The sequence below is a fragment of the Solanum pennellii genome, chromosome 8 (assembly GCF_001406875.1).
Source record: "Solanum pennellii chromosome 8, SPENNV200".
Lineage (NCBI taxonomy): Eukaryota > Viridiplantae > Streptophyta > Magnoliopsida > Solanales > Solanaceae > Solanum > Solanum pennellii.
This window is the reverse complement of record NC_028644.1, coordinates 11,417,688-11,429,652: the sequence shown is the minus strand read 5'-3', so window position 1 is coordinate 11,429,652 and position 11,965 is coordinate 11,417,688.

The following is an 11,965-nucleotide window of genomic DNA, read 5'->3' as shown; positions in this document are numbered from 1 at the left end:
TTTTATCTTTTTATTACTTCTACATTGAGGTTTACATAGACCTCTACATACACTAATATACTAATAAAGAGTATACATAGACCCTTTCAATTTGAACATTACATATAATTCTACTTTTATTGAGCATAAGTTTATATATAATATAGAACGTAGTCTTTAAAAAGAGTCTCATCTCATAACCATCTAACAAGATTAAACAAATTTGGGAATAGCCCATACATAAATTTAAAATAGCACCATATGGTTATACAATCCGTACTCAAATGAAAATAGAAAGAACATAACAGTCTTAAAGTTATAACAACTTCATCAGTTCAATATTGGCACCACCCTAAGGAAGTAAGGAGCTACCCACTTGGATGATTGAGAAATTCAAAGTCTTCTTCAATGTCGTCTCAGAGAGCCTTTAACGACCATAACCTTAAACATTGGGGAAAAGGGAGAAAATGGGGTAAGTACACCTTGTACTAAGTATGAGATCATATGCACATATAAGATCAAATTATTCTAAAAGGGACATTTCATTAAGACATGCCATTTTACCTTTTGAAAGCCTTATACATAATCAATCCAACCGTACAAATCAACAAGAAATATGCATTAAGTCAAAGCAAGTAACATGCATATAAACATACTTGCAACAATACCAACTACAACCCTATCATCAAGTAAAAGTAGCACAAGCATGATTAAGGGTTCATCATATCATAATAAAAAAAAACAACTACACATGGATACTCATAAAATCATGAAGTGAAATGTCCAAGCAAAGCCCCATAACATTACTAGATCATGTAATTGAACAAGAACCACGACCAATATAAAACTTCACATAGCAAAACTTGATTGGACACATAAGATCATACTTTAGCAATATAGACCAAATACATGTCATAATAATATCCATCACTATATAATGTAATCTACATATAATATCATCATGTTATCATATTTTGTATTCATTATCATATACATACATAATATCAACCCTCTAAGGCTTCCCTCTGGGCAAACAAGTGCATGGCATAGGTAGAGTCCCATGCCCCTACCTAGGCAATGTAAAACATCTCATGTCATGCTAGTTGATTTATACTTTATTACTTGATTTATATATAGGGAGCAGTTTCCTTAACCGACATGACCACGAGATCTAACTGTGGAATCCAGTGTTGTGAAACCTTACACAAATGGAAGGTGGTCTATTGGCCTAAGTAAAACAAAACATAGGTGTAGCTTTCTAAGTTGATCGACTAGATAGTCTTCCTATGGGGGAAAGATAGTTAAGAACGAATAGATAAATACAATCCCACTACTTATCACTTTTCAATTGGGGCATTCTCTCATGGGAATCCATTGGATGAGTATTCCTCATTGGGATTCAACAACACATGGGGAACTATAGGGTGAATCTTCTTCTATGGGAAGTTATCACCTTCCATTGTCTAGTTCACTCAGTGCTAAGCTAAGTTCTTTTTAGAAATGCCTTTAATGACTTTACTAATAATCATATCTTATTTTAGGTCGTTGGGTCTAACCCTTGTATATTCATCATCATCATAGCTAAATACTAATTGCATGAGTATAATCGTTTCATAACAATTCATATAAGTGAGGTTAGCTGTAACGACCTGTTTAGTCGTTTTAAGCAGCAGATTTTATTTCTAGAAAAACTGTCTTAGTCGACGGATCCCACGACGGACCGTCATGGGCACGACGGACCGTCGAGGGTGTCTCGTTCCAAAACACTTAGAATTCTGAAATTTGGGTACTGAAATCGACTCTCTGAACTTCGTGACGACATGGCAGGACGGATCGTCGTAAGCACGACGGACCGTCACAGACTCTTCAAGGAAATTGAGTCTCTGAACTCTGTGACGGAGCAGCAGGACGGACCGTCGCAGGCACGACGGCCCGTCACAGGCTGCGTAATCCCAGGCTGGGTCGGATTTCTGTTAAGTAATTTAAGGGGCGTTTTGGACTATTCCTGCTTTAATTATAAAGTTAGTGGGTTAATGTTAATAAGTCTAATTACTTGGGGGTTAAAAGAGGTAACCTTGAGTTAATTAGTGGGATATTATTGCCATCTTTATACTTAATTATATGCTAATTAGGGTAAAAGAAAGAGGGTTTGAATAAGAAAAATAGAAAGAACAAAGAGAGAGAGAGGATCGAACGAGAAAGAGGAGAAACGAAGAGGAAACAAAGCTTTGGGGAATTTGCTTGCTTGATCAAAATTCTTCGGTGGAGGTAGGTTATGGTTTTTATACTATTCGTAGTAAACTCTTAATAGCGAATGATATGTGTTGGGTTGTATTGTAAAGTCTTCTATATGCTTAATTGTATGCTTGCATGAATGTGATTATATAATTGTGATGAAATAAGCATGATGAAGCTATTGAATCCCAAATCTTGAAAACCCCTTGTTAATGATGATGCCTTGGTATAAAAGAAGGCTTGATGAACTAAAGTAATGAGGTTGATGATGCCTTGGTATAAAAGAAGGATTGATGAATTAATAGAATGAGATTAGTGGAGCGGGTGTCACGAACCGACACGTAGTATTAGGGGATCGGGTGTCACGAACCGACACGTAGTATTAGGGGGACCGGGTGTCACGAACCGACACGTAGAATTAGGGGATCGGGTGTCACGAACCGACACGTAGAATTAGGGGATCGGGTGTCACGAACCGACACGTAGAATTAGGGGATCGGGTGTCACGAACCGACACGTAGAATTAGGGGATCGGGTGTCACGAACCGACACGTAGAATTAGGGGATCGGGTGTCACGAACCGACACGTAGAATTAGGGGATCGGGTGTCACGAACCGACACGTAGAATTAGGGGATCGGGTGTCACGAACCGACACGTAGAATTAGGGGATCGGGTGTCACGAACCGACACGTAGAATTAGGGGATCGGGTGTCACGAACCGACACGTAGAATTAGGGGATCGGATGTCACGAACCGACACGTAGAATTAGGGGATCGGAGTGTCACGTACCGACACATAGTAGTAGGGGAGCGGAGTGTCACGTACCGACACAAGAGGAATAAAGATAAAGAATCTTGAAAGATGTTAATATACTCAATCTAATGAACCTAATTCCCAAATGAGTATGGTATTGAGGCTTGAGTCCTCACGTGTGAACTTGGCGGTGCTTATTAATGATTATAGAACTTGTTGTTGCTACACGTTGAGTATTGTAGTTGATTTATGATATTATCTGATATATACTGTTTTCTATTTTGAGTTGGCCGATGATATCTACTCAGTACCCGTGTTTTGTACTGACCCCTACTTGTATTTGTTTTCCTTGTTATTTGTGAAATGCAGCAAACATACCGTCGTCTTCAACTCAACCGCAACTCTAGCCAGTCTTCATTACACCGGATTTCAGGGTGAGCTAATGCTTCTAGCTTGGACTGGATCTTCTTCCTCATGTCTTGATGCCTTGAAGTTCCGGCATGGACTAGCTTTTGTTTATTTTAGCTTCTTAGAATACTCTTAGTTTAGTAATTTGATCATAGATGTTCTTGTGGTGATGACTTCCAGATTTTGGTGAATAATAGATGTTGAATTTTAGAAGTTATTGAATTGGTTTTTATTAATGAGTTTAAGTCTTCCGCATTACTTTTTGTTGATATTATATTGAAATGTTAGGGTTTAGATTGGTTGGTTCGCTCACATAGGAGGGTAAGTGTGGGTGCCAGTCGCGGCTCGGTTTTGGGTCGTGACATTAGCACATTTACATATTACTTTATAATAAGGCACATTGGTAAATCATTAACCATCCTTCTAACATTTACATCTTAGCCAACACCTCACAAATCATAGTCAAGACATTACAATTCAACATCATTCCAACAATATCAATCCTAATAAAAGGAGTTATCCAATACAACATCATGACTTAATCACAATTAACTAAAATTTGATGTAAAGAATAGGGATTATTAGACTTACCAAGTCTCCTTCATAATCTATCTTCAAGGTCTTACCATCAACCTTTAATTGAACCCAATTAGGAAATAGATTCAACATAAACAATAACCAACATAACACAAGGTTAATAAATCAGTACATCACAATTTATCACTAATTCATAGCTTATGACAAGATATTTAGGTGATTAATTCACAGCATACTTCATAGCCTTGATCAAATTCTCATGAACTAGCATTATAGGACAATAATTCATCCTAATCTATTAATGGTTAATACAATAACATAATATAGTAGTAATTCAATCAATAACAAAGTTAATGGAACCAACATTAAGCAATTCATATTAATATCATAAATAGGGTTAAGGGGTAAAGGTCATCTTCTATTAACTAGACAAAACAATCAAGATATATCACAATTAAGTTAGAATAAATGTTAATCTATTCGTATTATCCAAAAAAATCATAAATAAATCAATTCATAACATCAATTTCGAGATTGGATGAAACCCACATGGAAAGTCAACTTTTGAAATTACTTTGGAGGAACCCTTTGAGGAAAGAGGTTTTAAAGGTGAATTAGATCACATACCTTACTAATTAATGAATATTAATTATGAAATATGACTCTTTTCATCCCTTAAACCCTCCCCTAGCTAGGTTTCAATGGAGTTCTTCACTAGAGAGAGAAAGAAGAGAGAAGGAAGAGAATTTGGGTTTGTGAGTTACGAGAGCTTAGATTAGTTTAGTGGGGTTGTTGTTTTTATATGGGGTGTTAATTTAGTTAATTAAGCTTCCATTAACCCCTAACTAACGTCCTAACCTTATAATTAATTACTTTGAACTAAGTTAAAACCTGCAGAAAATTTGACCCCTCACAAACGACACAACATTCCATGGATCATGCGTCAATCGATGGCCAACCCCCTCTTCTGTTCTCAACATCCGTACTTTGATCAGATACTGTGCAAAAGAGGACCTTAAAGTATTTGAATAATTGTTGTTCGACGGATTTAATAAACACCCGGTTTATCCACACACGCCTCATCGACTATCTTCGTGAGCGCACACTACACATGCAGTGTTTGACTCCAACATGGAAGGGTCCTCCTCAAGGGCCCTTTGTTTGACATTATGGAGTCGTACCCATGTGTTTCAAACATGAATATAATTAACTTCAATAAGTCACTATAACAACAGTCAAAAATGAACATTTATCAAAACTTCACAAAAATTCAGAAATTTCAATTTTTATGCATTATTTCTTTATTAATAACAACTACTAACCTATGTTATCAAATAGATGACACTAACGGGAATTAATGTCGACCTCGGCCTTCCATTTTGCACCCTCAACTAGGTGATTCTTCCATAACACCTTTAAGGAAAACACCTCTTTATACCTTAATCTCTTTACTTGGATATAAAGAATTTTAACCGGAACATCCTCATAAGAGAGGTTATCCTTCACACAAGCACCTCAATCGGAAAAATAGTCTCGGGGTCACTGATACATTTCTAAACTATTGAAATAGGAAAAACCGGATTAACCGAAGTCAATTCACTAGTAAGTTTAAATTCATAGGCAACCTTAACAATCCTTTGCAAGATTTCATGGGGACCCATATAACAAAGACACAACTTACCTTTCTTTCCAAATCTAATCAAACCCATTCATAGGAAAATTTTTTGAATAGACCTTATCTCCTTCTTCAAACTCTACGTCCCTCATCCTATGATCGGCATATGACTTTTGTCGACCATTGGCGGTTCGCAGCCGGATCCTTATTATGTAAACTTTTTTCAAGGTCTTATAAATCAAATAGGGACAAGGAATCGAAGACCCACTGACATCAAACTACCCAATAGGAAATCTACAGCTCCTACCTTACAAGGCTTCATAAGGATCCATGTATATGTATGAACGGAAACTATTATTGTATGAAAACTCCACCAACGGTAAATGCTTATTGCAACTTCGCTTGAAGTCGATGAAACAAGCTCTAACCTTATCCTCAAGGGTTTGAACAGTACGCTCCGCATGACCATCCAGTTGGGGATGAAAGGAGATACTTTACTTCACCTTCGTACCCAACCATTCTAGAATGACTTCCAAAACCTAGATGTGAATTGTGCAACCCTATGTGATATGACGTATAATAGAATACCATGGCGGACACACAATCTCATCTATAAAGGTCTTTATATAAGCCTCCGCTGAATAACAAGACTTGATGGGAGTAAAATGAGTGGACTTGGTCAACCTATCCACAACAACGCATATGGAGTCATATTGTATTTTAGTAAAAGGAAAACCTACGATAAAATCCATATTGATGTCTTCCCACATCCAAGTAGGAATTTTGACTTCATGAAGTAAACCATCCAGCTTTTGATGTTCGCTTTCACTTGTTGGCAATTTGTACAATTAGGAATGAACTCCACTATGTCCTTTTTCAAACTTTCCCACCAATACACTTCCCTGAGGTCATGATACGTCCTTGCAAAACCTGGATAAATGGAGTAACGGGGACCATGAGGTTCCTCTAGAATTCGGTTCATAAAACCATCTATATTGGGAACACACAAACTTCCTTGATAACTCAAGACAGCATACCCCCTAAGGAGAATGACTAATTAAGGTTACCAAGAACCAATTCCTTTAACGCCATCAATGGGTGATCAAGGTGTTGCTTTGCACTTAATCTCAACACCTTAAGATGACTCGGTGTTATGATGGACAATAAAGTCACCATTTTCAGAATCTTCCAATCTTACACCCAATCTAGCCAACATATGAACATCTTTCACTTGGTCTTTCTTGGCTTCCTCTACATTAGACAAACTACCCATGGTCATACGACTTAGACCATCGGCAACCACATTTGCCTTGCCGGGGTGATAGAGAACACTCATGTCATAATCTTTCAACAATTCTAACCACCTTCTTTGTCGGACATTCAACTACTTTTGAGTAAAAACATTTTGGAGACTTTTTGTGGTCAACATGAAAACCATATAAGTAATGCCTCCATATTTTCAAGGAAAAAACCACGACTTCTAACTCAAGATCGTGAGTGGGATTGTTCTTCTCATGCACCTTAAGTTTTCTACAAGCGTAGGCGATTACTTTCCCATGTGGCATAATAACACACCCAAAACCCACTCAGGATGCATCACAATACACAACGAATCCCTTTTTACCCTTCTGTAAAGTAAACATCGGAGAAGAAGTAAGACTATCTTTAAAGATTTGGAAGCGTTTCTCACATGCCTCCGACGACTCAAACATCTTACTCTTTTGGTTCAAAGTAGTCAACGGAGATGCAATGGACGCATAACCATCCATAAACCTCCGATAATAACCCGCTACACCCAGGAAACTCTTAATGTTTGTTCGAGTCAATGGTCTCAGCCAATTTCTCACCGACTTCATTTTTCTAGGATCAACCTCAACTCCGTCACTAAAGATGATATGACCAAGTAATGCCACCGACCTCAACCCAAACTCACATTTGTTATACTTGGCAAAAAAATGATGTGCCTTAATTAATTACAATACCACTATCAAATGACCCATGTGTTCACCCTCATTTTTTGAATATACCCCGATGTCATCAATGAAAAAAATGACAAATGAATCTAGGTAACTTTGAAAGACCCTATTCATTAGATCCATAAACGCCATGGGAGCATTAGTGAAACTAAAGGACATTACTAAGAACTCATAGTTACCATATCTAGTTCAAAATGTCATCTTTGGTATATCTTTACCTCTCATCCTAAGTTTGTGATACCCCGATCTCATGTAAATCTGAGAAAAGTTGTTTTCCCCTTTCAGTTGATCAAACAAGTTGTCAAGCCAAGGGAGAGGATACTTGTTCTTAATAGTGACTTTATTGAGTTAGTGATAAACAATGCATATTTTAAGGGGCCCATCCTTCTTTTTCATAAATAAAACAAGAGCACCCCATTGAGAATTACTAGGTCTAAAGAAGTCTTTGTCTAGTACATCTTTGAGTTGAGCCTTCTACTCTTTCAATTCGGCCGTAGCCATATGATAAGGAGGAATTGAAGTGGAATTTGTATCCAGTAGAAAATCGATATAAAAATCACTTTCCCATTTGGGTGAATAACTGGAAGATCATTAGGAAAGACCTCCAAAAGTTCACTCACTACGTGAACCAACTCAGTAGGCTGAATTTTGGAGTCTAAATCATTGACTCTTACTATGTGATATAAAAAACCCTTTGAGATCATTTTGAATGCTTTTATATAAGAAATAATACAACCTCTAAGAATAGAAATTCCCCCAATCCATTATAAAACGTGGTCATTTGGAAATTTAAACTTTACCACTCTCGTTCTAATGTAAATAGAGGCAAAGAAAGCATGCAACCAATCAATACCCAAAATGATATCAAAATAAAGCATATCAAGTTCTACTATTTCAACATAAGAAAATCTATTGGGAAACATCATTGTATGATCTTTATACACCCTTTTTGCAACAACGAACTCACCCACTAAATTAGATACTATAAAAGGTTAAGGGAAGATATCAGGCAAAATGTTAAACTTTTAATCTACAAGATAAGTAAAAAATGGCAAGGTAGTAGCGGCATCAAGTAAAACATATACATCAATGGATAAGTCTTGCAACATGTCGGTCACCAAATCGGGAGAAGTCTCTGGCTCACCCCTAGAATAGAGAGCATATAAGTGATTCTTCTAAGGAGCATCATTAGAACCACTTGCTTGCGCTTGACCACACTTATTTTTACCCTTCATATTAGGGAAATCCCTAACCTTGTTGAAACTCTTGGAAAAACAAAAAAATTGCCCATTCCAACGAATCATACACCAAGATGACCCTTTAAACACTTGGCACATGTAGGCTTCTCATTTTGTGAGTTTCCAATCCTTTCCTTTTGGGCCCTGGGTTTTTGTACCTTATCATCATGAGTCTTAGGTAACTTTGACGGAACTTGATTATCGAACCTCTTCTTGAACCTAGGCTTTTCTTTAATGTCAAACCTACCCATTGAAGAACCACCATCAAATGATTTTGACCTCTAGGAATTTCTACTCTTTCTCTTAACCCTTGCCTCTTCTAATTGTCGAGCATGAACCATGATACGAGAAATGTTCATATTTTCATATAGCATAGTTGAGTGACACTTCTCTTCAAAATAATCTGACACCCCTATAGGACCTAAACCCCTAATGTCACAAATTAAAGAAAAATCCTCAACTCAAAACAAAACCTCTCCATTCGTCTCTTCAAAACTCCATTGTTGAAGCTTTGAAGCTTCAACGAACAAGATAGATTTTTCAAGTTTTTCTCCATCAATCTTGTGGGCTTTTCATCACAATTAAGGTGGTTATTCATCCTTGAAATCTCATTATTCAATGAGTCAATTCCAATGATTTTCACAAAACATGAATTCTCCAATTTTGTGATCTCGCCATGGGTTCTTGCATGATAGGTTTTGAATTAATGTTTTAGGACTGAATTTATTTTAATACAATTTTTAAAGTAATAATTCCTATGAACCCATGCAAATCATGCAATCCTTTTTTTGACTATATTATGGGTAATTTGATCATCTCTAGGTTATTTCATGATGTAAGAATTATATTGAGTTGATATATAGGTTTTCTTAGATAGATAAATCTATATTGAACTGACTTAGATTCATTGATTATTGTGCTTTGTTTATTGAATAGATGATCATAGGAATGGGTAAGGGCCTATTTGTATTTTAATGGACGAGATAGCTATGGATTAAAGTCGTGATGATGGATTTGCTGGTACGCTTCCCTAATTCTCTTTGTTTTATGTAACGTGTCTCTTGAATTATGTTATGATTTGTATGATCCACTTGTGCTGGCTGTGTTATGTGTTTTACTTGTGAATTATGTGTCCTTGTCGATGAATTAAGGTGATAATATATGTTCTTCGATTTAAGATGTGAGGTGATCATGTTAGACTTTGACTATGTCCTTGTATATGTAGTCTTAGAGTTGATGCTGGATTCTGCCTACTTGGTTGTAGAGTCTTATGATGGTTATAGTGATGATATTATAGTAGTGAATAGGGTGACCTATGATGTTGTTTATGCCGATGTGCTTATTTAATAATATAGTATATGTGAAGATGTGTGTTTCCTGTCTTGGTAGACTTGTGTCCCTTACTTGATACATGTACATTATGAATATGAACATTTTGACATAGTAAGCTTATGCTATTTTTTCTTGTATGTGTATGTATGCATGTTGAATGAAAGTCTAAGATCAATAGACCTAAGATAGTTCCCTTCCATGCATGACTAATATGTGGAACCTTCTATATATAAAGAACGTTAAGAATGAGCTATGCTAATAGGCAATTGTGTGGCAGCCCTAGTGGACCCATCTTTTTAGGTGTATTATGACTAGTTAATGACTAATAGATTGTACCTTTTTATATGTCCCTTCTTACTGAACTTACTCTATGAGAACAAAGGTTGTCACCGAGTGAATATGTTATGGTTTCTACCTCTACATAAGAAGGAGACTAGAGTACAATGTATCTCTACTTGATAATGAGACTAGAGTGCATAAAAGACCTTTATAGTTCTTTACCATGTGCCTACATGATATGCGTCCTAGTTCTACCTTGGCATGCAATACACCCTCCATCGGAATAGGGTGGACTCTAGATTCCACGCCTAGCTAGTATGTCTATTTCGGTTATTGCCTATTCTCATCATATGGGTTACATGCTAGTGTTGGATAACTACTAACAAGATTAGGTAGTGAAATGGGATGTTATATGGACATTGCATGATTAGGCTTTGAAAATGTTAGTGTATGAGTGCCCTAGGTATTCTTAAAGACCATTATGTGAACTTCCATAAGTGATGAATGTTTTCTATATGACTTAATGAACATATGTCTTTCGTAAAGGAATGGCAATGACAAAAAATACTTATTTAGAGTAGCTAAGGATTTCTTAGGTATTCTTTAAAATGGTGTATGTGCAGTTTCTTAATGTCTTATTTAGGTGAGTCTTAAAGGTGTCTCGAAGTGGAAGTTTAGATTAGCGCTCATTCAATCAAAGAGTTGGTATGTCCTCACTAGATTTAAGGAGATCTCGATGTTTAGATTTTTTTATTGAAAGTACTGTAATAGACTTAGCTATTTTCTAAATGAAGTATAACTCGTGTCCCAATATATTTGTATGTATAAGATGGTGACTTTGATACTTCGCCTTTCATTATGTTTTTATATAAAAGAGATAGCTTAAAATATTAATATTTCGTGTGAAAAATTTTAATTCCTCACTACGTTAGATACATGTATGCAATAAATGGTACTGAAGGACTTATACATGACCTCCTAGAGGTCGAGTACCCCATCTTAAATTTATGAGTAGCTAAAAAAACTTATTCCTGAAAATCTCTTGTTAATTATAATTGTTTGTCATGACTTAATAATGTTATATTAAACTTCTTTAGAAGGTTTGCTGCAGAAATATTCTATGAATAAGTATGCCCAGACTATGCCATCCTAAGGTTGAAACCGGTAGGCAAGAAGGCCGTTTAGGGGAGTAAACAAAGTTGAGGCGCTGTTAGGGTAACTAATCAAAGAAGAAAGTTGTAGTAGTGACTAGACGAGATGATTATTAAACCATTATTATTTCATAATAGATAAGTATAATTCATTAAGAGATTGGAAGGAATAAAACTTTTAGCAAAAATGAATAAAATGAGTACCTACTTAATTGATGATAATGATGAATATAAGATATTACTACTTTATATACTAAAGAATCTTAATACTGACATAAAAAGAGAAATTTATGATAAATTGGTAACATATGAAATAATAGAAATAACAACTCAAGGTTGGACTGAGTTAACCATACAAAGTATACAAGATGAACTTTATTATGACATGTATGATTTATATGATGATTTAGATATATTCAGAGATCAATGATAGATTATATAAACTTACAGCTTTGGAAA